This window comes from Humulus lupulus, chromosome 7, assembly GCF_963169125.1.
Source record: "Humulus lupulus chromosome 7, drHumLupu1.1, whole genome shotgun sequence".
In the NCBI taxonomy this organism is placed as follows: domain Eukaryota; kingdom Viridiplantae; phylum Streptophyta; class Magnoliopsida; order Rosales; family Cannabaceae; genus Humulus; species Humulus lupulus.
The window spans coordinates 36,149,553-36,172,194 of NC_084799.1; positions in this window are offsets into that span (position 1 = coordinate 36,149,553).

Sequence of the window (22,642 nt, forward strand, 5' to 3'; positions counted from 1 at the left end):
ACTTAGGCTATATATAATTTGAAGTCTGCAGAACCAAAACAGAGCCTTATTCTACCTCCCTCACGATCATCATTTCCCTTCTCCTTCCTTTGAATTTTTGAAGCAAGTTTGGGGATTCAAACTTGAAGATTGAAGCTTGAGGACTTAGGCTAGTGTTCAGCCATTGAAGAGGTTTCAATTCAAGCTTAAGGTAAGGTTTTAGTTCCATTTTATGGTTCCTTGCTCTGTTTTTGGGTTGGTTTTGAGATTGGAGTTTTGATCATTGAAATGTGAATTTGATGAAGTTTTTCTTGGTTTAAGGCTTGGGTTTTTATGGTTGTATGGTATATAAGTTATGGTAATTGTAACGACCCAAGTTCACTAATAAGGCTTAAGGGCCTTGATTAGCGTGCTTGGAGGGCATATGGGAATTATGTGTGATTTAATTATTAAGATGTATGATTATGAGTTAAAGCATGTTATATGACTATTTGAGTATTTGAGATGCATGACTATGTGTATTAATATGCATGTAGGCCCTGATTAGGTTAGAAGGGCATAATCGTAATTTGGGCCATTATGGGAATAATTGTATTGATATATGTGATAATTGTCGAGACCACATTATTATGTGGATATATCTGTGATGTGTGACTCGAGATGATCCTAGTGAACAAAGTAGCGCAAAAGTCATGGCGGGGATTTATACCCGGCTTGGGGTAAGCTTAGGGGTATAAATGGGAGTTTAACGAATATACTGGAGTCTATTCTGACATTGAGGAATATTATTGGTGACTAATTAGGTATCAGGAATTAAGCGGGAAATATTAGAGACACTCGAGGAATTAACGGGAATTGGGTAAAATGACTAAAATTCCCTTAAGTGGATTAAAGGGTTTAGACTTAATAGGGAGGGCATACTAGTCATTTGGCTTATAGAAGTTAAGTAATACCAAGGCTTTATGTTAGTGGGATTTGTAGAATATTATAGAAGTCTGAAAAAGAAGAAAAAAGGAAGGAAAAGAAAGAGATAAAACAGAGGGATTTTTCTGAGTCGGTTCAAGCTTTCTTCACCAATTTCTTGAGGATTTCTGGAGTAAAATCCAAAGGAGGGCTAGTCCAATTAAGCCACAAGGTTACTGAGCTAAGATTGAGGATTTGACAAGGGTTTAGCAAGATTAGGCCATCACTTGAGGTAAGGTTCTGTAATCTCTTTAGTTGCTGGTTTGGTTTCTGAATTATGGTGTATAAGCTGAGTTTGATAGGAAACTTTGGGGAAATTCAGGGCAAAGGTTAAGGAAAAGTAAGCCAAGGAGGTCTAGAGACAGCTTGTGGTCGAAATCCTATCAAAGGTATGAACTCTAAGCTCTAACTTTGATATTCAGCTGGTTTCTGTTGGGTTTTAGAGTTTAGGAGTGACTATGGTGAATTTTGTGTTTGTGGATGCATGTGTTTGAGTTCTAGGTATTTGGGGTGCTTGGGATGAGTGGAGTATGGTTATAAGGTTGTTTTTGAGTTTGGGAAAGAGTTGGAAGAGGTTTGGTTAAGGTTGGTTCGAGAAAATCGTAGAAGAGGAAAATTGGAGCTGGTCTGCCTGTGACTAGCGCTACAGCGCTAGCCTTTGGGCGCTGTAGCGCTAGGCCAGGATGCTGAAGGGAGTTTGGCTTCTGTTTGTAGCGCTGTAGCGCCCTCCCAAGAGCGCTGTAGCGCTACCCTGCTTCCTGAAGGGGGTTTTAGGGTTATTTGCAAGGGTTTTTGACCTAAGGTTTGGGGTTTGTTTCCACCACCTTATTTGGTGGAACTAGGACTTCCTGGGGGCTCGGGATTGACCCCGAGGCTAGGTTTTGGACTTAAGGTTTGATAATGACTTTGGCCATGATTGTGTTTAGGTGAGCGCTAGGGCTCGAGGGGGATCGTGCTCAAGGAGTCGAGGGATCAAAGCTAGAGAATTGAAAGGTAAGAAAACTGCACACGATTATACGTTTGTGATGAGACTAAGTGCTCTCGAGAATTGTATCGTGTCAATGATGGTATTACACCATGGGACATGTGAAAGCGGCCTAAGAGTGCCGTACATAGTATTTGCGCACAGGGCGCGGCTTGGCCACTGGTAGCCGAGAATATTCACTGAGCTCGGCGTAAGCGGGCCGGAGTCAGTGGGATAACGGAGGGAGCAGCCTGAGAGCGCTAGCCCTAGTTATCATTTGTGCAGTGATATGTGATGTGAATTGATATGCTTAGTATGTTGAATACTTGGTCATGTTGAATGATTACATGTTTGAGAACTTGAGATGCAACGTGGGTTATGGATTTGTCTGTTGATTGCTTATGCTCTGTTGTTATGTTTTCTTGCTGGGCCTTAGCTCATGGGTGCTTCGTGGTGCAGGTAAAGGCAAAGGAAAGTTGGACCAAGTCTGAGGTGGAGAGCTCCGAGGTGGAATGTATATAGCCAGCCGTTTGATCATCATGGTCGAGGAGTGGATCAGGACAGGGATTACCTAACCGCTTGTTTTGCCTTAGTATGGCTGGTTATTGTATCTGAATCTTATAACTTTTGTAAACGATCTATGAACTTGTATTTTTGGGATCCCGTGTAAAAAAATAATGTTTCTTAATGAAAATGTGGCTTTCAAGACCAAACCTTTTTAAACCCTAGTTCCTTTACAGTTTTAGTGACACGATTTTAATTGAATGACTTGATTAGCAAGTCTGGCACTTTATATACACACAGTGTAACGGTCTTGGCTATCCAGGGCGTTACAGTAATAGTTGGTGGATTTGCTTTGTGATATTGGGAGTGTTTTAGTAAGGATTTTAAATGAGTTCGAAGGGGAAAAATAGGGGTTTTCGGTTGAGTTTCAGGTGGGGTCGCGACTTTTTTCTAGAGCGCTGCGGCCCAAGCTCTTTGAAGAGGAAGGGAGAAGTTGAAGGGTCTTTGGGCCGCGACATGGTGAAGGAGGGCCGCAGCCTGTGTTGGGGATTTAAAGGTGGCCGCTTCTGGTTGAGGAGGCAGGCCGCGACATGGTGGTGTAGGGTCGTGGCCCTTAGTGGAATTTTGGCCAGAATTGAGATTTTGGCTTGGGGAATCAAACCTTAGGCCTCGGGATCGTTCCTACTACCCAGTTTAGTAGGATTCGATGTCCCAGAGGCTAGGTTTTGGTCTGGGAATCTTTTGTGATTCATTTTATTGATGGAATCCCATAATTGGTTGTGACCGGTGACTGTTAAGGAACTAAAATGGTGATCATTCTCAAGGGTCATTCTTTTACTATTTCTCGCTCGAACCAGAGGTAAGAAAACTTCACCTCATATGTGACATCCATGGTTATTCATGAGACATGTTGATTATTTAAATATGGACATTGATTGCATATCAAATGCTTAGCAAATCTTGCTCACTTGTGCATGGAATTGACTAATTAGTCATAATTGGCAATGGTGTCAGTATTAACTGTGAAGTTGTGACTCGCTAGTCAAGTTTGGCAGTGGTACTGAGCACTGGTTGATGGACCTAAAACGGGTATGTTTAAAAATTTATAAATCGCAAGCGCACGAATCGTTCATATAGAATAGTGATCGTGTAAGCAAGGATGTCGAACCCAAAGGAGTTGTCGAAAATCGAAAATAAAACTATTTTAAATCAAAATTAATAAATTCTAACCTAGTTCCAAAGATTGATGAGATTTTTGTATAATAAAAATAAAATAAAAGATAATAATAAAGAAATTAAAGACAAATATATAAACATAAATTAAAAGTAAAAATCAAGATGGTAAAATAAGATTATTAAGGATTAGAATCCACAAAATATAAGTTTAATAATATTTATAAGTACATTGATTCCCAAGTTTTAGTGATAGTTAAGATAGATCAAACTATAATTTTCTAAATAGATTTATAATTTTAAGCACAAATTTCTTCCAAAAAGATATGATTTTTCTTCACTTTTCAAAATTATAATTTCAAAGCATTTAGTGTAAATCAATCTAATGAAATAACAAATAAATCAATGAACATTATTTATAAGGCAAAACATAATATTTTTGTTCTAAGCATGGATGTGTACAATTTAATGACACATCTTACACAAAGAATATTATGTTTTAGCACTAATGAAGAACAAAGTGTAAATATGTGCTAACAATCCAAAATACATGATATTTAAGATGAAAGAAGATATTTGAAGAAGAAAATTCCATAAACTTTGTTGCACAAAATGGGAAATCAACATACAAAATAAATACTATCTAGTTACAAATTGTTTCATCATCACCTTAATAATCTTAAAAAGATTAGAAACACATAACTAGAATAGAAAATACAAACAAAAAAATTACAAACATAAATAAGAAAATTTGAAGGAGAGACCCCCAAAATTTTCCTCTAAAAATACATAGAAAATAACCAAAAAGAAGAAAAAGATGAAGAGAATTGAGAGGTTTTGAATGTGTACAAATTATGGTACAGTAACCTCCCTTCAAAATGGACACCCTAAATGGTCTTCAAAACTCCTTATTTATAGCAAAAAATGAGGTATTAAAATAATCAATTCAAATTAATTAAATTGATTAAATTAATTTAATTAATTATAATATGGTAAGTAGGGGTAAAATATAGGGTGTAATAATGATGTTTTGGGGTAAAATATGTAGAAAGTGAGGTAAAATGTGGTATTTTTGAACAAAGGGGACAATGGTGCTTCTGGACAATTTATGGGCTCAAGACAATTGGGAAAATAAGCTTGATGGCAGGTGGACTGTGGTGGGCCGAAGGCTGCAGGTGAATGGGGTCGGTTGGTGCTTTGCTGAGCGGCTGGCAGGGACTTGGGTGAGAGAAGCTTTATTGATGCTGGCAGCAGGCGTGGAGAGCAGGTGCAAAGCTGCTGGCAGGAAGGATTCGGTGGTAAGCTTGTTGGACGGGCCCAAGAGGCAGGCTGAGGTCTTGTGATGTGCCAAGCGGGCTGGGCTGCTGGGTGGGCCGGGTCTGGAGCTTGGGCAGGCGGCCCGTGTGGCTGGGCTGGTGGCAGCTATGCCATATTTCAGCAATTTCTTTCAAAATTACACATTTCTCTTCTTTGCTTTTATTAATTTTTCAAGCACCAACAATAGACCAATTTCCTACAAAATAAATATAAAATAAATCATAATACAATATTTTCAACCATAAAATAAATCAATTTAATTCATTGAAAATATTAATTATAACTTAATTTATATTTAACATTTAAGTTTAATAATACAACAATTTTTTACCACTAACTTAACAATAATAATTCAAATAATTAACTACAACATTTTACAACAAAATAACTATAAAAACACACAAAATAATATAAAATAAAAATAAGACTAATAAATTCAAAATTACTTAAAAACTTAATAAATCAATTAAAAACTCAAGAATTAAGCAACAATTAGCACATAAAAAGTGGTAAAATAACTCTATTTTGTAGAGTTATCACTGGTCACATGGTATTGACTAATAAGTCAAGAACGATCTTAGCGGGTTTAACGCAAGCCGACAAAGATTAGATCTAATCGACATCTACATTGAATGACTCAAAATGAGAATTAATGCGACCTCAAGTTCGATGAAAACTAAAAGCGCTTGTCTAGCCTATGGCTAGTCACCTAGAGCTAGGGCTAGAAAACCCAAGTGACTGCTTCGTCACATGGCTATGGGTGCTGAGCCTGTAGTGAGTACCCATCAGTCGCTCATCTATATAAGTTAGTGAGTACCCATCAGTCACTCATCTGATTAGAGCCAGGGCCAGAAGGCCCAAGTGACTGCGTCGTGACGTGGCTGTGGGTACTGAGCCCCTTAGTGACTTGCTCGTCAGTCACTCATCATGGTTTAACAGAATCTCAATTGTTAAGTCACTCATATGATTAGGGTTAAAAGCCCCATCATGGTTAATGGAACCTCAAAGTGATATTCACTCATCTATTCAGGGCTATCAGCTCTGAATGATTATAATGATCATCATTTGATAATATTTACATGCAGTAATGAGTTTTCTTGTTGGGCTTTGGCTCATGGGTGCTATGTGGTGCATGTAAAGGGAAAGAAAAGCTCACCTAGCCTTGAGTGGAGAGCTTAGGTGGTGATGTGTACATATGCGGCCGTTTGACCACCATGGCCAAGGAGTTTCTCGGAGGAACTAGGGGGTTAACCCTATTTTTGCCGCTTCGGTTGGCGGGTTGAAAATTTTATACTGTAATGACCATTTTGTATTGTAAATAACTTGTAAATGTTTTTATGGGCCCATGAACAATTTTATGTTTGAATAAAATATATCCTTTCCTTTTGATTGGTTTTTCACCTTAGCTTGTTAATAACACCTAGACGCACGTTTATAACCAAAGAAATCGATTAGCAAGTTAAGCATGGTTCGAAGCTCACAGTAATGGTCTTGGAGTAACCAGAGCGTTACAGCCTAAGTCTGTCTGCCTCCTACTTCCTGAGGGGCACTCTCCCCTGCCAGGAAGATTTTTTTCATCGGTTGCTTGATGTCTAGGGCTTCTGGGATGCTGCTCATCCCTATTCTGCCTGTGTTGTTGCGTATTACCTTGACCAACACGAGAGGGTTGACGCTGCTCGCTATTTCTAGCAGGGTTTTGAGGCTGCCTTTCCTGCTGAGCAACTGGATGCTATTCCAGCCACTGTGGACTCCTTGGGTCTTGTGGATTTGGAGGACATTGGTGGTGCTCTGATCGCGGGTTTTGATGAGGATAGGGATTTGCCGGTAGGTCTGGCTGAGAGTTTGGTGCAGGTGGCTGTCCTCGAGCCAACTGAATGGCCACCTCTAAAGTCATTGTTGCATCTATTTGTTCGCCTTTAGGGTGGCTAACTTGTCTTGCAACACTTCCAATGTTGTCCTCAGGGCTCCAACGTCCATCTCCTCCTCTTCTAATTCTACCTATGGCTCATCCTCTGATACGTTGTGTGGAGGAGGTGGATTTGATACATTCCCCGATGCCTGTCTAGCTTGACCAATCCTCCTTGTGTTCTTAGCCATTGTTTCCTTGATGTCCTTGAGTTCTGCTCTCAATGAAAGCACCACAATTTTGAACCTTGATTTGGTCAACGACACAGAGTCACAAAAAACGATAGAAAGTAAACAACCGATGCAAGAATGTAAATGACACAAGGATTTTATAATGATTCGGCCCCAGAGAGTGGTAATAAGCTACATCCACTTAATGATTTTATTGATGTAAAACCCCAAAACCTGCGATCAGTGAACAAATGGTGCATTGAATTTCACAAGTCTCAAAGATAGATACAGGTATTGTGTGTAAAATCACTATTTCTCTCTGAATACAAAATATTGCGCGTAAAATAAATAATCCTATGAGTCCTATTTATAGGCTCATGGATGTACATATGGGCCTATGTGCCATGTTCAACTGACGTTACAAGCATAACAAAATAATAACATAAAAAAATGATATTTACATATAAAATAGTTAAATATCTCTGGAATATCTAACTTATACCACTTCTGAGCATTTGTCTCGGTCCCACGAGTAGCTCCGGTCAAATGCTTATATCACCTTCTCTTCCTGCTGCTCAGCATATTCCTTACATCTATTCGAGCAGCTCAATCTCTTCTGATACTCTAGTCTTCAGTCGACCAACCCTTCATTAATAGTCAACCACGTGATGTTCATGTGCCTCTTTAACATTCCACGTCATCATGCAAATATTTTGGGAAACAATATTGATGGAGGAAATTTTACACCTCAACAATACTACTCCATCAAATACTTTATATATTTTTTATTCAACTATAGTAACCATGCTACATTTAGAAAGCACTATTTAATCATCAAAACATACATTATTAATTTCTCACTCATTCTTCTTTCCTCTATTTCTATCCCTCACTTGAGAAAAGTAAAGAACACTTGTACAGAGAACACAATGTAAAAGAACTTTTGTATTTCTATATTATTGAATTTCTTATCATCCCAATACAAACCAGATGAGACTATTTATACATTGGAGTTAACGGAAAAGAGTTTATAGCAAAACAAGAAAAAAGACCTCATAACAGAAAATGTTAACCAATTACAACACTAAGCTAAAATAGAATTAGGTAATTAAAACCTATCAAGTAATTAACCAATGCCACCTATATGGTCTGGTCGTTTATCCTCAATAGCCCCCTTCAAGGTGGATGAGTGGGAGACTAAGGCTAGCTTGTGACTCAAGAAATAAAACTTAGGCAAGGTGAGTGGCTTTATCAGTATATCTGCCAGTTGAACTTTTGTTGGAATATAGCAAACTTTTAACTTGTGATTGAAAACTAAATCTCTGACATAATGTACATCAACTTCAATATGTTTTGTCTTTGAATAATACACAGGATTGGAAGACAACAATTGAGATCCTTGGTTATCATACCAAATCACTAGTTTAGTTGCAAGCTGTATACCCAACTCAGCTAATAAGGACTAAATCCAAACTAATTATGATGTTGTGGTAGAGAGTGCTCTGTACTTTGACTCAATACTTGATCTTGAGACTACTCTTTGTTTTCTGGATCCCCAAGCAATCAGATTTGGACCCATTTTAACACAAAAGCCTGTTGTATAATTTCTGTCATCAATATTGCAAGCCCAATCCACATCTGAAAACCCTTCAAGAGTGAGTCTATCAACTGGTTTAAAGACGAGTGCAAGATCCAAAGTTCCTTTGAGCAGTAGTAGGGCACTGCATGAGCTGGCTAAGCTTATTAATAGCATAGGGCAAATCAGGTCTTATTAGATTGAGGTATTGAAGAGCACCAATAGTGCTCCTATATAGGGTGGGATCACTTAAAGCTTGACTATCTGCAAGATATAACTTGTAACCAGGACACATTGGAGTGGAACATGGCTTTGACTGATCCATATTTTTACTTTTAAGTATATCCATGGTATACTTTGACTGAGACAAATGCAACTCAGATTTATCCCAATGAGCCTCAAATCCTAAGAAGTAGCTGATTTGTCCAAGATTTTTTATAGCAAACTGCCCATGTAAATATGAGATTACTTGCTAAACATCAATATTATTTGCACCTGTAACAAGTATATCTTCTTCATAAACAAGTAGAAGAATAACACCTCCATTTTTAGTGCAAAAGAACAATGATGTATCTGAGACAGAATTCTTGAAACCCCACGAAATGAGAGCTGATTTCAGCTTATCATACTAGGCCCTTGGTGCTTGCTTTAAGCCATACAAAGCCTTATGTAACTTACAAACATGTGTTGGATATGTAGGATCTTCAAAACCTTTGGTTTGCATCATAAAGACTGTCTCATGCAACTCACCATTTAGAAACACATTATTGATATCTAGCTGTTGTATAGGGCAACCAAAAGTGATGGCAAGAGTAAAGATAATTTTGATTGTTGGAGCTTTAACAACAGGGCTAAATGTATCAAAATAATCGAGGCCTGGAGTTTGTTGAAAACCTTTGGCAACCAAGCATGCTTTGAACTTGTCTAATGTACCATCAGCCTTGATTTTTGTCTTGAAAACCCATTTACTATGAACAACATTCATCTCAGTGTGATATGGAACTAAAGACCATGTATTATTCTTCATAAGTGCCTCATATACCAACTGCATAGCTTGTTTCCAATTTGGGTCAGATAGGGCCTGTGTAACAGTAGTAGGCTCACAAAAAATATTATTAGAACTAGTTATTGCTGTTGTTAAAACCTTGGGCTTAGAAATACCAAATTTTGAACGAGTTTTCATTGGATGTATAGATTGAGTTTGTGGCTTAATAGAAGGCAAGACAACTTAAGGAGGAACATATTGGATGGATGGAGACTGAGACGTTGGAGAGGAAGTGGGACTTTGGTGAGGGAAAGATAAGAACTCGGAGACACTAGAACTGGAGGGAATAGAATTTGACTGGAAGATTGGGGTTGGGCAACTTGGGAGAGGTCATTAGAAATATTTTGAACAATAGAAGGAGAAGACGGAGTTTGTGGAAGTGGAGAGGTCATTAGTAACAAGGCAGGGAAAATATGGGATTGGGTAAGAGGTGATGACTGTTGTGGAATGGTTGAACCAAACAAAGTGTGATATGGAAAATGAGTCTCATCAAAAGTGACAGATCGTGCAATATAGAGCCTTCCTGATGAGCGTAAACACTTATAACCTTTATGAGATGAGTTATAGCCCAAGAAGATACATGTATATGTTTTAAACTCAAATTTGTGTCTATTGTAGGGTCTCAGATATGGAAAACAAGCACAGCGAAATTTTTTCAAAGTGGAGTAATCAGGGGGTTTGGAAAACAATGTCTCAAATGGAGATATATAACTACTGGTTTGGACTGGTAGCCTATTTATTAAGTAAGTGGAAGCAGAAAAAGCATCCCACCAAAATTTAAGTGGGAGTTGGGCTTCAGTGAGTAAAGTAAGTCCTATTTCAGTAATATGTCTCTGTTTTCTCTCAGCCCTCCCTTATTGTTGATGTGTATGCGAACAAGGATGTCTAAAAACAATACCAAGTTTGTCTAAAATAGGTCTAAGTGGTCTAAACTCAACCCCCCCCCCCCCCCCCCCCCCCCCCCCCCCTCCCCTTGATTGAAGACACTTAATTTGACAAGAAAATTGTCTTTCAATATAGGCATTAAATTTTAGAAAGATATCAGTGACTTCAGATTTTAATTTCATTGGAAAAATCCGTGTGTATTTGGTTTTATCATCAACAAAGTGAACATAATATCTATATCCCTCAAGAGATAGAATAGGGGAAGGACCCCATACATTTGAGTGAACAATGTCAAATGGGTGAAGAGAAACATTTTGGGAGGAAGGATAGGAAAACTGATGGATTTTTCCATATTGGCATGCATGCCAAAAATCATAATTGGAGATAGGAACTTGCAACAATTGAAGAACTTTATTCAAAACTTTTTTATTGCGGTGGCTAAGTCTTTGATGCCACACATTTATAATAGATGAATGCTTATTACATGGACTATTAGGTACAGACTTAGAGGACTCATTACAAGAGTGATGGGACAAAGATTGAGTAACATAAAATGTTGGTGTGCATGTAGCAGAGAAAACTGAGGGAGATTTAGTAGTGGGATTGAATGAGGGAGATGAAGATGCACTTTGATTGACTGATGGTGATTCTAACACATATAGACCATCCTTAAGAATGCCTTGAAGAAGAGGGATCCTCGAAACTATGTCCTTAACAAAACAAGAAGTTGGAGTGAATTCAACAATGACATTGTTATCATGAGTAAATTTTGAAATACTAATGAGATTTTTTGGTAATGGAAGGGACATGAAGAATGTTTTTAAGATGCAAGATTTTATCAGCAACAAGAATACTAGAGCCAACATTATGAATGGATAAGTGAGACCCATTACCTACAACAAGCTTTTCCTTCCCTTTGTAGTCAGTTTTGTGCACAAGATTGGAGCTGTCAGAGGTAATATGGTGAGAAGCACCACTGTCCATATAATTTTGCATCATCAGAGACAGTGTGGGGAGAAGCAATGTACGCCTGAGGTGTGTTATTGTTGGAAGACACCTGAGAAGGATTTCGCATTGAGGTTTCTGGACCCTGGTAGCTCACATCAAAGCGATGAAAACACTTAGTAATGGTGTAACAAGTTCTTCCACAAAGCTGACAAATGGGTTTGTTGTTGCCTCTGCCTCGGCCAAATAATTTTGACCACTGCCCCGTCCACAGGTGTTGGAAAAAGATCGATTGGTGTTGTGAAAGAGGAGTTTCTAGCAAGTTTCTGGGCTTGAGAAAATTGAGCAAATGGACCATGCAAATCAAGGCTTGTAGTGGCGGTAATGAGACCCAATCTCATTTCATGGTTCTGAAGTAGATACTAAAATTCTTGAAGGGACACCACATCTTTAGAAGTCAAGTTGACAACCATAGATTCATAATAAGTTCCAGGACCAGCAAGAATGTAAATAATTAATTCATCATCCGAAATTTTTTGCTCAGCAGCCATCAGCCCATTAGCATAGCTCTTCATTTTAAGAATGTACTCATCAATGGTCATGGACCCTTTCTTGGTGTTGTCAAGCATGGAGCGTAGATGAAGCATACGAGCTTTGTACTTGGTTTGGAAAAGACGCTCCAAGGTTGTACAAATTTCAACAGAGGTGGAACAATGGACAACATGGCCTATCAGGGACTCATAAATTGAACACACTAGCCAAGAAACCAGAAATTGATCAAATCTTACCCAGTTGAGATACTCGAAATTATATATAGTGGCAGTAGCATCTTGTGGATTTGGAATCCTGGGCTGGGGGCGAGCTTGAGTTTGATGGGTAATACCATCAAGATCATGGGCACAGATGGATGGGAGAACCTGAGAATGCTAGTATGAGAAATTTGTTCGATCAAGCTTCAGTGATGGTAAGGGCATAGATGATGGAACAGTCGATGGAAGTGAAGACTGAGAGGAGGAACCAGAATTAGCTTCGGTGGTGGTAGTTTTGAACGCCATTTAAGCCTTAGGCACTAATACCAACTTGAGAAAATAAAGAACACTTGTAGTTCTGTATTATTGAATTTCTTATCATCCCAATAAAAACTAGGTGAGACTATTTATACATTGGAGTTAACAGAAAATAGTTTACAATAAAATAAGAAAATAGACCTCATAACAGAAATCGTTAACTGATTGCAACATTCAGCTAAAAGGGAGTTAGTAATAGAATTAGGTAATTAACACCTAGCAAGTAATTAACCAATGCCACCTATATGGTCTGATCGTATATCCTCAATAATTATGAATGATTTTTTTTCTATTTTATAAGAACATTACTCAACTAGACCTTAGAACATTATGGAAAGTATTGATGGAGGAAATTTTACACCTCAACAATACTACTCCATCATATACTTTATATATTTTTTATTCAACTATAGTAACCATGATACATATAGAAATCACTATTTATCCATAAAACGTACATTATTAATTTCTCACTCATTCCTCTTTCCTCTATTTCTATCCCCCACTTTCTGTGTATCTTGGCGCCAAACACAGAAGTACAACAATCTTGTCGAACCTAGTACATTCATAGGGGCAATTGTCCTCTTGTTTTGTATTTTAATTTCATATTATATATATATATATATATGTATATTTGGTATTTTTCTTGTATAATTAAGTGTTAGAGGTTCTTTTTGTAATCACCCTTATGGAGTTCATACAATTCAATCTGCACTATTTTGCTCATAATGCATGAAATCCGCACTTAGTGCAGAATTCATATTTTGGATCCAATTCAATCCGCACAACTCAAATCAAATCGAATCTAATCTTCAATATTTCAAAATTGATCGATTATTTTATATTGGTTATTTTTCTAGTATTAAATTATTTACTAAAATACATATTAATTTTCACATCACCAAAATCAGTTAACATCTAAATATTGAAAATAAAATATGCATTTTATCTTTAAATATTCAATAACAAAATATGAAAGATCCAATTACACATAAGCATAATAGCTCCTTAAGTCCCCAACAACAAGTCAAAATAAAAAAATAAAAAAACAGCAAGTTCCAAATCTCCAAGAGCACAAATAACAAGCTCCAACAACACTAAAACAACAAGCTTGAGCAAATTCTAACAACAAATAGAAAAATAATGGCTATTCAAATGATGTTATTGACCATGATCAACTTAATACTCACCATCCATCTCCATCTACATACATACGTGGAAAAAACAAAATAACATTCTGTTACAAACATAACCCTAACCCCATTTAAGAATCAAAGAAATTTTAGAAAGAAAATAAAAATTATTACAAGCTAAATGAGTACCGTGTGAGGTCTTGCTACACAAATTTTTTAGTGTGTCTAGGGCCAACACAGACGAATACCGCGGGGAGGGCTGCACTGGTCCGCCAAAGAAGAAAGACTGCAAATGGAATGGGTACGAGGCGACTTGTGTTATGATTGTGAGACAAAGAGAATAAAAGAAACTTCGAAGATATGAAGAGGCCAGAGAGTGAGGAGAAGAAGTAGGTGTGGACTATGGATGGTCGGTGTAAGATAAGTGACAAGAGATTGAAGAGAAGAAGAAGGAGTTGGGCTAAGAAAAGAAAAATAGGTGACAACTTAAAGAGATAGAGATGATTAAGAAAATTTTACTCCTTAACAATGCTACTTTATCCAACACTTCTCTTTTATATGTATAAATATATTTTTAAATTTATCCATGAAAACCACACTACATGTAGATAACATTATTTATCCTTCAAAACATATTTTATTAATTTATCACTCATTCTTCCTTCCTCTGTCTTAGTCCCTCCATTTGTCTTTAGCTTGGTGCCAAACACTGAAGCATAACACTCTTATTAACCATTAACAACCTAAGTACATTCCTAGCGAGCAAATGACCTTTTTTTTTTCATATTATATATTTGCATATTTGGTATTTTTATTGCATATTTCAGCAACAGAGGTTGTGGAGACTCGTAGTGTGCCAACTAAGGTCATCAAGTAGTTTGGAAGGTATACACTAGTTTGTTTCTTGTACATTGTACTTGTGTATTTCTTGATCCTAACCTTTATCATTTTCTTTGTAGATCCCAACTAGTACATGGGAATTAATCCAATCTATGAGGAAATCGAGGAAGCAATCAAGGTGGCCCCAAGGCGCTAGTCCCCAAGGCACCAGCTCTTAAGACACTAAGTCATAAGCTGAACCAAAAGGCCAAGTACAAGAGGCCTCGAAAGGAAACACCCTTGGGCTCTCTCCCCAAGAAGTAGAAGTTAAATAGGGCTCCACCTCCTGCTCCCGAACCACTTGCATTCAAGTAGTCGAGCAAATCTTCGGACAAGTTCATGGTGAGTGACCATCCGACCATGTATGATTTTCATTTGCCTTAGCGGGCAATGGTCCAAATCAAGTTGGCCCGTGACTAACCTCGATGTTGTGTTAAAGGTTTTGGCAAGAGCATGAAGGTCAACGGTCTCCTCACCCTAGTATGTTGATTTCCTCAACTTCCTAATTTTTTCGAGTATTTTATCATTTTGTTACCTCTAACTAATTGTGCAAATGTAACATCCTTCTAATCCAGGACCATTACACTGTGTAATTTAAATAGTGCTTAACTCGCTAAACGAGTAATTTGGACTTAAACCATGTAATTAAAACTAACCACAGGCTTTGGTACTAAAAAGTTTGGTCAAAAGTCATCAATTTCATTAAAAGAGTTTGACTTTAATACATGGGATCCCAACATAGTTTAAAATGGTTACAAACCTAAAAAATGTATACAAAAGCCGACCTAGGCGGAAAAATTATGGTCCAACCCTAGTTCCAACTGATGACCTCGGCTGTGATAGAGGAGCAGGCCGCATATGTACACTCTGCCCCTAGAGCTCTCCAACTCATGATTGGTCCAGCTTTTCCTTTCCTTTACATGCACCATTTAGCACACGTGAGTCGAGGCTCAAGAAGAAAACATAATCATGCTTATAAGCAGTACATTATCGGATCACAGATTCATAATTAGCATGCCTAGTAGTAATAACCCTACCCATGCATGCGATCAATCCAAATAAGTGACTATAGAGTCACACTAGAGCCTATTGCCCAATTTCTCATATAACCAGCCTTAGAGATTGCCAAGTAGGTCTGATGCTTAACATTCTAGATGACCCTAGGGGCGTTCAAGCGTATATCTCACTTCTGGGTTGGCTTAACCGTATCGGCTAGCATTTAACACGCTACTAACGCCCTCGACTTCGAAGTTGAGCCTTTAAAACCTCGACTTATAAGCCGAGTCCCTTAACCTTCGACAGATAAGTCGAGTCTTTTAACCTTCGACTGATAATTCGAGTCTTTAACCTTCGAATGATAAGTCAAGTCTGTACCCTTTGAATGATAAGTCGAGTCTTTTAACCTTTGACTGATAAGTCGAGTCTTTGAGCTTCGACTGACAAGTCGATTCTTTAAGCTTCGACTAATAAGTCGAGTCTGTAGCCTTCGATTCATAAGTTGAATCTTTTAAAACAGATATGTCCTTGACTATTAAGCCAAGCTCTTCATCAGATAACATAGATGAATCCTCGGCTTATAAGTTGAGCTTCCCAATCAGATATACAAACAAGCAATTATTACATAACACTAGTAAGCATAACACATTTAACATGTTTAATAAAACATTCTCAACATAATAATAATCATGTACTATAGCCGGGCCAAGCCCTAAACGCAGACCGGATATAGTTTTCTTACCTCTGGTCAGAGCACGAGTTAGTTAACCACGAACCCCAAGAACGATCCCGTCCTAAGCCCTAGCGGTACCCTTGTCAAAACCATAATCAACGATATTCATCAATATCGAGCAAATAAAGACCTCCAAACCGATTCCTAGTCTTCGGGACCTCAAATTCTACTAAACCGGGCAGTAGAACCATTCCCGAGCCCTTAGGTTTGAGTTCTCGTCACTCAAAACCTACTTTGGCCAATATTCCCATTTTGAGTCGTGGCGCCCCCATAGGCACCGTGACTCTCTACAAGTTAGAGAGCCCAAGCTCTTCTTTCTCTGGACACGGGCTGCGGCGCAGCCCAACAGGCGCCACGGCGCGATGGCAGTTCAAGGAGCCACCCAGGCTCCTGGGTTCATGAGGGTAGCAGCGCCCCAAGAACAGGGCCGCAGCACGACCCCTGAGCTAATTCCTCCAAAACTCACCCCAAAACAGTACCAAACCCATAATTCAATCCCAAAACATCATGAGTACATCCCAGGCAACAAAACCCAACTTACAAATGGATCAAAAACTCACCAAAACCATAAAATTCAATCAAGCTTAAGAAAGTTTTAAAAAACAATAACTCAGAATTTTAGGAGCTCGAATTACCTCTGATAAATCTGTTTCAATCTAAATTCCCAGGCTATCAAGCTTCTAATCTTCCTAGAATTGTTATGACTTTAACCTTACTTGACTCCGAGCTCAAAAACTCGAGCTTCCTTCGAAAACGCTAACATGAAGAATGAACAAGAGAGAGAGAACGAGAGTTAGACTTGAGTATTTTTTTGAGTTAATGAAATCAGCCGAACCCTTATATACGAACGGTCCCAAATGACCAAAATATCCCCACTCAATCTGCTTCTCTCTCAACACCCTATAAGGGCAAAGATGTCATTATCACTCTCTAATCCCGCTCTATACCCAAATTTCCTCAAATAATTCTGCTAAATATGAAATATTGCTATTTCTCCCAAAATACGACTTGCGCTGCAATGAGTCTCGATGACTCTCCAAATCACCCAAAATACCCCTTGGCCCGCCCCAAGCCGAGTATTTCTCCCTGTTGTGACTAAACCACTACTTGCTCCCTAGAATCGTCTTGTGACGAATAACTCAAACATATCAACATAATAATGTGGTCTCAATCAATATACAAACATGTATATACAAATATGCCCTCATGAGCCAAATTACAAAAATGTCCTTCTAATAAGAAACTGGCCATATGCATGCTTAACACACCTAAACATGTCAACATAGTCATATTATAATATAACTCACATAATTCATATAATCATGCATAATCAGCTATATAATAATATAGCACATGCAATTCACATAATCGCATCAATATCCAATTAATTCACATAAATATTCCAATATTGCCCTACTGGGCCCTTAATCAAGGCACTAAGCCTTATTTAGGAATTTTGGGACGTTACAGCAAATAGGGGCTTCTATCTCAGATGTTGGAGCTTGCTCTGCTGAGAATAAAGTAAGGGTGTAAGATTGCGAGCGAGAGCTTGAACAACTACTCTCTGAGCATGATGCCGCCAAATTGGAGGCATCCCGCATAAGCTCCCAACTTCAGGCCAAGGAGGATAAGAGGTCCAAGATCGAGGAGGACGATATAACAAATTTAACAGAAATGACAAAATTACCTTTAAAAAATAATTCAAAACCAAAAAAATTATAATTAATCCTATATAATTGATATAAAATGAGAAAATCATATATTTTAGAAAAAAGTTGAAAATCTCATTTGTAAAAATAAAATTGAAAAATCAAGGGACTCATTCCATATAATTTTCACTATATGAGAAATTATAGTAATGACTTAAAACAATGGCATCAAGAAGCTAATGTCCTTATTTTAATTTTTTTTTTTGAGAAATGACAATTTTACATTGTTTATTACCTAAATTGTCATTTTCTATTATTTATTTATTTAGGAGTGTATGACTTTAATATAGTGGTATATGTATATTAGTTTTGTTTAATTAGTTTTTATTTTAAAGTTATATTGATTTTTTAATTTTTTTATGGGTTGTTGGTATATTATTTTCCAACTAGTATATGTGTTTTTTGTGGTGTACGCCCTGATTTTCCCACGGGCTGATTAGCGAGCTGAGTTGCGGCCTAATCATGATTACCTCGTGGATATTCCCAAAACTGGAGCTGTCGTCATAAGATCATACCTCCTTAGATCGAGGTAACCCAATGGTTCACCAAGATTGCCTAAGACTTGAGTCCGGACTCTGGAGGCCGAAGATCGAGTTAGGTATCCAACTCGTGGTACGAGATGGATTTGGAGGCTATGACTCTTTGTAAAGCCAACACACGCAAGGTAAACGTGCACATATCAGACATCACATGTATGATATGCCCCTGACTTCTCGGACACGCAGCAGGAACGTGCGTATTCAGACACCCACGACTGGGTTGGGCCGTGCGGCCCATTATCTCCTTACCTATTGATTTGACCACACTTATGTGTCAGGTTTAGGAATTAATCATGAATGTCACAGAGTTGATACGATAGGTAAGAAGGTCATGGGATGACCTTCTTACCAACTCCCAGGTGCCTTCTCCAATAAATATGGAGACCCTGGGAGTTGAGAGGGGTTAGATTATCTCTTGTAAGAAATATCCTGTAATCAAATATCCAGTATATAGCAATAATACTGACTAGTGGAGTAGAAGGATTTTAACCTTCGAACCACTTAAAAAACGTGTCTTGAGTCACCATTTCACTTTTCCAAGATCATATATCTGTTACGGTTCAACATTAGCACTAATCCCTTTCTCTTCTTTTCTTAATTACCTGTTGGCGAAGAACCGCGTCAACAGTTTGGTGCTTTCATTGAGATCAAGTTTGATTAGTGCTGTTGCAAACATCCAACTATGGTGACTACTCGATCCAGGCACGGTAATGAGACAGAGCAACATGATGGGCAAGAGGCTCATCATACTGCCACCCTTGGTGAACAAGTTCCTGAGACCCAGCAGCGGCCAGGAAAGCAGCTGGTGGGCCAAGATGACACCGGAAGTTCGGCCCCCCGGCCACCTAATCCAAACTCGCGTTATTACACGGCGGTGGAGATAGAGAACGCCCAGCTAAGGAGCCAGCTAGCAATAGCTAGCCAGCAGATCAAGGATGTGCTGGCCCGACTACCCCCTCTCACAACCGACGCTAACGTCGGAGAGAGGCAAGGCAAGGCTCCTAAGTCTCGCTGGGGTAACCGGTCCAGGCATAGCCGCTCGGACAGACTTGCGACATCCAACTCCACTCCTTCATCACACCATCGAGAGGCAAGCTTCGAAGAAGTACCTGGAGCCAGGCAACAGCAATACAGTCGTTCGGTCAGGACGTCGACACCTAGCTCCCAACCATCCTCGAGAGCGCCCAGGGGAGCTCGAGGTAATTTCCGAAGGAGATCCGGGGAGGGCTCGCAGCACAGCCCATCCCCAACAACCATCCTGTGCCTCGTCCAGATCGCCAGGCGTGGGACCAGCAGGTTGGCAGGGCCGAAAGGCCCCCACCAAATTTGATCCGTCCTGACGGAACTAGGATCGCCTCTCCAGTCAGGCATCCTCCATCTCCCATTTGATATCAGTCTCCTCCTAGGCCCGTCCGAGATATCCCAGCCTATGGGAGTAGTCGGAGAAACCCGCCATCAGCTGGACCTTCCCAGCGTAGCAGGGCGCCAAGGGAAAGCCCAAATCCTCACCACCAAAGGAAGACTCCAAGCCTATCTAGCAGGAGCCAATGGACCGGCAGTCGCCGGAGTGATCTCTCTGGGGGAGACCTGTGTCAGCGTTTGAGTTCGGCACAAAGTCATCAAACCACCCAGGGGGCGACCTGCGAGATTGCCTTAACTCTCATAGGGGGGAACCAGCAGGAGGAGATGGCCACGCTCGCTCAAGGGGGGCCCTGTCCGAAGTACGTAACGGGGGGAATGTCCCAAATAACCTATCTCAAGATAGGAGGGGCAATAACCCACCAAATGTGTACAATGGGCCCGGAGCTGTTGAACAGCCCCAGAATAACCACGGACATCAGGACCAAACCCTCGAGCGCCTGGTTCAGATGGAAGAGCTAATGAGGAAACTCTTGTTAGAAAAAGAAAAAGATGAATATGATTCAGGGGAAGAGATGGAACTCTTCGCCCCCAGCATAGCAGCAACGGCGTACCCATCTGGTTTCCGTATGCCGCACCTGTCAAAGTTCAATGGGGACGGAGACCCATCGGACCATCTAGGGATGTTCAACACCCTAATGATGGCCCACAACATTGGCCCCGAGCTGAGATGTTTAATCTTCCCTTCCACACTGACTAGACCTGCTAGGCAGTGGTTCAAGCAAAGTAAAAGATAATCAATCAACTCCTGGAAGAATTTCTCAGTAGATTTCAAAAGGGCATTCCGAGCCTCCCAGGCCGCCCGTGTTTAGGCCGAATCCCTGGCTAACGTGAGGCAGCAGCCCGATGAGACTCTGAAGACCTACCTGAGCAGATTTGCGAACGTCGCTGCTCGAGCTAGAGACGCAGATGATAGCTCCAAGCTCATGGCCATGAGAACTGGAATCCTCATCGGAGGAGATCTCTGGAAGGATATACAAAGGAAGGGAGTCAGCTCGGTTAGCGAATTCCTTAACAGGGCCCAAGAATGGATAAACTTGGAGGAAGCCGAAGCCTCAGCTGCGGGAACCAGCCAGGTCCCTGAACAGCCTGCTGGAATGGGGACGGGGGTCGTGGTAATGACCCAAAACGTCTCACAGAACAACCAGCCCGGTGGAGGCAAGAGAAAGGGGAATGGCGAAAACGGTCAGCACGGCCAAAAAAAGAATAAGTCCGTAGACAAATTCAAGTCCGTCTTCGCGACTTATACAGAGCTCACCTAGTCTAGGGAGAACATCTTCCTAGCCAACTCTACTCAAGTCCCCTGGAAGAGGCCGGAACCATTAAAGCACCATAAGGGGAAGAGAGACACCTCCAAGTTTTGCCGTTTTCATAACGATGTTGGCCACAATATCGACGATTGTAGGCATTTAAAAGATGAGTCGAGACTCTCATTCGAGCCGGCCCCTTGGCTCAATACACGCGGAACAAGGTTCCAACAAGTCGATCTGCTCTAGAAGTCCCGGCCAGTCAGCCCGGGCCTCGGGTAGATCAGGACGTTCCTCCTCCCGTGGTTGGAGGAGAGATATCCACCATCTCTGGAGGTTCGCACATGGCCGGCACGAGCAGGGGTGCCCAGAAGAGATACGTGAACGAACTAAAGGCTCATAACAGAGTAGAGTTCGTCCCGGAGCAGCACCAGTCAAAACAGCAGCGGTTGGAGAGACAACCGATCATTTTTACGGAGGAAGATGCTGGCCATGTCCAATTCCCTCACAATGACCCTTTGGTCGTGGCAGTTCAGCTCGCCAATCGGAGAGTGAGGAGGGTGCTGATCGACAACGAGAGCTCGGTGAACCTCCTGTTCCGATCCAAGTTAGAAAAGATGGGTTTAACCGTCGCTGAGTCGAAGGCGACCTCCATGATGCTGTATGGTTTTTCGGGAGAGGGATCAGCAGCAATAGGGACGATCGAGCTGGTGATCACCGTAGGAGAAGGATCTCGGACAGTCTCCAAGCTCCTCGAGTTCGTGGTCATCGACTGCTCCGCTGCATACAACACGATCTTGGGGCGACCTACGCTCATGGAGTTTGAGGCCGTCACTTCCATTCGCCACCTCGCGATGAAATTCCCGACTTCCACGGGAATATGCACTATTCATGGCGATCATCTCGCTGCCAGGGAATGTTACATCATTTCTATGAAGGGAAAATCTAAACCCGGGCAGCTAGTAATGGCCATTCAAGGTGGTGGAGAGGAATCTCAGGAACCCTTAGCTAATCCTGAGATTGAAAAACCTCAAAGCTTCGAAGGGGAAAATGTCGTCTTAAGTGAGGATATTGACCCCCGAATAGGCGAGGACAGATCCGAGCTCCAGGCGATTGAGGAGCTCGAGGAAGTGAACATTGATCTACAGAACCCATCACGGATGCTCAAGCTCAAGAAAAAATTCTGTAGCAAGAGGAAGGCGAAGCTGACTAAATTTCTGCGGGATAACCTGGACGTGTTTGCCTGGTCCCACGAGGACATGGTGCGAATCAGCCCGAGTGTCATCATGCATACACTTCATCTGGATAAAAGCATTCTCGCCAAGTCCCAGAAGCAAAGATACCTAGGAACAGCTCAGGCTGAAGCCTTGGAGGAAGAGGTGGCTCGGCTCAAGAAATGCGGCTTTATCCGTGAGGCCAAATTTCCAATATGGGTCGCCAACCCCGTGCTGGTCCCGAAGCCCAATGGAAAATGGCGGACCTGCATAGACTTC